The sequence below is a fragment of the Colobus angolensis genome, unplaced genomic scaffold (genome assembly GCF_000951035.1).
Source record: "Colobus angolensis palliatus isolate OR3802 unplaced genomic scaffold, Cang.pa_1.0 Scaffold166, whole genome shotgun sequence".
Taxonomy (NCBI): Eukaryota; Metazoa; Chordata; class Mammalia; order Primates; family Cercopithecidae; genus Colobus; species Colobus angolensis.
Window position 1 is genome coordinate 3,231,886 of NW_012114777.1, and position 5,218 is coordinate 3,237,103.

At 37.3% G+C, this 5,218-nt stretch overlaps 1 pseudogene; it reads left to right on the forward strand.

Moving 5' to 3' along the window:
• The first annotated feature begins 3,108 nt into the window (after positions 1 to 3,108).
• Positions 3,109 to 3,566, forward strand: LOC105508687 (annotated as a pseudogene).
• The last annotated feature ends 1,652 nt before the right edge of the window (positions 3,567 to 5,218 follow it).

Here is a 5,218-nt window from a genome sequence, read left to right on the forward strand (position 1 = left end):
TACACACTGTGATACTTGTATCAAAATATCACATGCACCCCCATAAATATGTAAATACGTACAATTATTACGTATCCATAAAAGCTAAAAGTTTTAAAACAGATGAATGTGTAAAGAAAATGTGATATATTTACACAATGGAATATTACTTAGTCATCAAAAAGAATGAAATTCTGTCATTAGTGGCTATATAAGAGAGCTTGGAAAATATTAAGTGAAATAAGCCAGGCATAGAAAGATAAGTACTGCATGTTCTCACTCATATGTGAAAGCTCAAAAAAGTTGATCTCATAGAAGTAGTGAGTAGAATAGTAGTCACCAGTGACTGGGAAGGGTAGGTGGGAGCAGAGGATAGATAGCAAAGGTCAGTTAATGCATACAAAAGTACAGCTATACATAGGAGTAATAAGTTACAGTGTTCTATAACACTATAGGAAAACTAACAAAAATTTATTATGTATTTTCAAGTAGCCAGAAGAGTAGATTTTGAATGTTCCCAACACCAAAAAAAAGGAAATTTTTGAGATGATGCATATACTAATTACTATGATTTGATCATTACACATTGTATACGTGTATCAAAATGTCACAATTTACCTCATTAATATGTACAATTATCTATCAATTTAAAATAGTAAGAAAAGCAAAAAATGAAATAAGAACAATGAAAAAAGAATGCTTCAACAAAAAAATCAATCAATGTAATATACTACATTAATAGAATTCATGGGAGAAACGCACATGATCAACTCAATTGATGCAGAAAAACACCTGACAAAAATTCAACCACCTTGCATGATAAAAACACTCAATATACTAGGAATAGAAGGAAACTTCCTCAAAATGATAAAGGTCGTATATGAAAAACCCACAGTTAACATCATACTCCAAACACCTTTGCATATATGGTCAACTGATTTTTGACAAGAGTGCCAAGACCATTCAATGGTGAAAAGACAGTATGAAAACCTTTCCTCTACAATCATTAATAGGACAAGGTTGCCTGTTTTCACTATTTCAATTCAACATAGGATTAGAAATTCTAGTCAGAGTATTTAGGCAAGAAAAAGAACAAAAGTCATCTAAATTGGAAAGGAAAAAGGATAATTAATTCTCACTGTTCACAGAAGGCAAGATCTTTTATGTAGAAAACCCTAGAGATTGTGCAAGTGCACACACACACACACACACACACAACTTTAGAGCTAATGAACTCAGCAACGTTGCAGGATATAAAATCAACACACAAAAATCAGTTCTATATACTGGCAATGAATAATCTGAAAAGAAAATTAAGAAAAACATTCCATTTATAATAATATCCAAAAGAATAAAATACGGTTAACCTCCTGCATAGTCAAAAGTCCACATACAATATTTGACTCTCCGAATGCTTAAGTACTAACTGCCTACTGTTGACTGGAAAATTTACCGATAACAACCTGTCAATTAATGCATATTTCATGTTATATGTATTATATGTTATATTCTTAGCATAAAGTAAGATAGAGAAAAGAAAGTGATATTTTAAAAATCAGAAGGAGTCTCAATAATGTCTGGATAATTACAAAAAGAGGGAAAGAAAAAATAAGAACAAAATAAAATCACAAGGAAGAAAAATATATTTGCAATTCATTAAGTGGAACGGATTATCACAAAAGTCATCATCCTTGTCATCTTCACATTGAGTAGGCTGAAGAGGAGGAGGAAGAGAAAAGATTCGTCTTGCTGTCTCAGGGGTAGCAGAGGTAGAAAAGGTAGAGGAGGTGGAAGGGGAGACAGGAGAGGCAGGCACACTTGCTGTAACTTTTATTGCAAAAACTGAGTATAAATGAACCTTACAACTCAAATTCATGTTGTTTAAGGGTAAACTGTACTTAGGAATATATTTGATTAAGAAGGGAAAAGATTGGTACGTTGAAAACTACAAAACATGACTGAAAGAAACCAAAGAAGATAAATTAATGGAAAGACATTTCCATTTTATCTTAACATTGTGAAGAGGACAAAATCACCCAAAGCAATCTACAGATTCAGTGAAACTCCTGTCAAAATACCAATGGCATGTTTTGCAGAAATAGAAAAATCAATTCTAAAAGTTATAGAAAATCTCAGGAGATCCTAAATAACCAAAACATTCTTGAAAAATAACAAAATTGGAAGATTCACATTTCCTAATTTCAAAACTTACTACAAAGCTACAGTATTAAAAAAAAAAAGTGATACTGGCATAAAGACAGCTATATAAACCAATGGAAAAGAACAGAAAGCCCAGAAATAATCACAGAAATATGGGGTCAAATGATCTTCAACAACAGTGCCAAGACCACTTAATAGAGAAAGGACATTCTCCTTAACCAATGGTGCTAGAAAAACTGAATATTCACATGCAAACAAGTAAAGCTGGATCCTTACATCATACTTTTTTTAAACTCAAAATGAGTCAAAGATCTAAAGTTAAAAGCTAAAACTATAAACTCTTAGAAAAAACAAGGGAAGATCTTCATGAGATTGGATTTGACAACAATTTCTTGGATACAACACCAACAATACAGTCAACAAAAGTAAAAATTAAAGAACTGTTTTTTTTCATGAAAGTTTAAGGCCGGGCGCGGTGGCTCAAGCCTGTAATCCCAGCACTTTGGGAGGCCGAGACGGGCGGATCACGAGGTCAGGAGATCGAGACCATCCTGGCTAACACGGTGAAACCCCGTCTCTACTAAAAAATACAAAAAAAACTAGCCGGGTGAGGTGGCGGGTGCCTGTAGTCCCAGCTACTTGGGAGGCTGAGGCAGGAGAATGGCGTAAACCCGGGAGGCGGAGCTTGCAGTGAGCTGAGATCCGGCCACTGCACTCCAGCCTGGGTGACAGAGCAAGACTCCGTCTCAAAAAAAAAAAAAAAAAAAAGAAAGTTTAAAACTTTTTGCATCAAAGGACGCAATCAACAGAGTGAAAAGAAAACCCACAGAATGAAGAAAATATTTGCAAATGATATATCTGATAAGGGATTCGAATCCAGAATAAGCAACTCCTAAAACTCAATGACAAAAACAAACAACTCAATTCAAAAATGAGTATTACCACACGCTGAGCCGCCGTGCAGCTAGGATGCCACGTGGAAGCCGAAGCCACAACTCCTGCAGGGCTCCTCCCACCAGCCGGGCACCTCAGATGACAGCTACACCCAGGCCAGGACCAGCAGCTCAGCCGCCAGCAGTGGCACCCCCATCTGCAGTTGGCTCTCCTGTTGCTGCGCCCCGGCAGCCAAGTCTGATGACCCAAGTGGCAACCACTGCAGCTGGCATGGCTGTAGGCTGTGCTGTGGGGCACACACTGGGTTATGCCCTTCCTGGGAGCTTCACTGGAGGAAGTAATGGTGAGCCTGCAAAACCTGACATCACTTACCCGCAGCCTCAGGGAACCCGGCCAGCACAGCAGCAGCAGCCTTTTTTCCATGAGATCAAACAGTTTTTGGAGTGTGCCCAGAACCAAATGACATCAACAAGCTCTGTGGGGCTTTCAATGAAGTTCTCAAACAGTGCAGACTTGCAAACAGATTGGCCTAATCAAGAAGTTCAAATTGGAGAAATGGAAAAGCAGCTCTCATAGCCAAGTTAATTCACTATTAAAATATAATTGATAGTAAAGGTATAAAGTATAACCATCAGTTAAACCTCTCGTGTGTCATTTGTAGCTTCCTTGCTTCAGAATTGAAATGGAAGAGGGTGTTCTAACTGTGTAGAATTTCATTAAGATGGTGTAGGATTTGGGGCTGGGCAAATGTTTTTGTGCCCTCCTTAAACTGGCTGTTACAATTTTATTCCTTGTGAGTTAATTAGAATAAGGTGATTTTCTTCCAAGAAAATGAGTATTTCTCTAGAAGATAAACAAATGGCCAATGAATACATGCCTTAGTCATTTGGAAAATACAAATCAAAACCACAGTGAGATACCACTTCACACAAATTAGAATGGCTATTTTTCATGAAAATAACAAGCATTGGTGATGATGTGGAGAAACTGGAACCCTCATGCATTGCTGGTGGAATGTAAGATGGTTCAGCTGCCATGGAAAACAGTTTGGCAGTTCCTCTAAAATTCAAAACATAAAATTGCTATATAATCCAGCAATTCCACTCCTCAATATATACTCAAAAGAATTGAAAGCAGGGACTGAAACAGATACTTGTACACCAATATCCCTCAGGATCCATAGGGGACTGGTTCCAGGACCCCCTTGGATACCCAAATCTGCGGATGCTCAAGTCCCATATATAAAATGGTGTAGTTCTGAGAAAGCAATCAGTAGACATAAGGGAAAAAATGGTGTAGTATTTATATAAACCTATGCATATCCTCCCATATACCTTAAATCATCTCTAGATTACTTATAATATCTAATATACTATAAATGCTATGTAAATCAATGTTAATACTGTATTTTTAAATTTGTATTATTTTATTGTTGTATTTTTTTTCCAATTTTTTTTTTTTTTGAGATAGAGTCTCACTTCATAGACCAGGCTGGAGTATAGTGGTGTGATCTCGGCTCACTGCAACCTCTGCTTCCCAGGTTCAAGTGATTCTCATGCCTCAGCCTCCCAAGTAACTGGGATTACAGGCGCACACCACAATGCCAACTAATTTTGTATTTTTAATAGAGACGGGGTTTCACCGTGTTGGCCAGACCGGTCCCAAACTCCTGACCTCAGGTGATCCACCTGCCTCGGCCTCCTAAAGTGCTGGGATTACAGGCATGAGCCACTACTCCTGGCCATTCCAAGTATTTTTTAATCCATGATTGGTTGAATCCATGGATGCAGAACCCACAAATACAGAGAGACAATGTACTATTCATAGTAGCCAAAAGGCAGACAGGAATGAAATTTCAATACATGCCACAACATGGATAACGCTTGAAAATATTATGCTAAGTGAAATAAGCAGACACAAAAAAAGACAACTATGGTGTGATTCCACTTGTACGAGGTATATAGAATAGGCAAATTCATAGAAACGTAAAGTAGAATACTGGCTACTAGGGACCTGGGGAGAGGGGAGAATGAGGAGTTACTGTGTAATGGGTAGAGTTTCTGTTTGATGTGATGAAAAACTTCTAAAATGAATAGTGGTGATGGCTGCACAACACTGTGAATGTACTTAATATCAATGAATTAATAGTACTCTCCAAATGGTCAAAATGATAAATTTTTGTTAT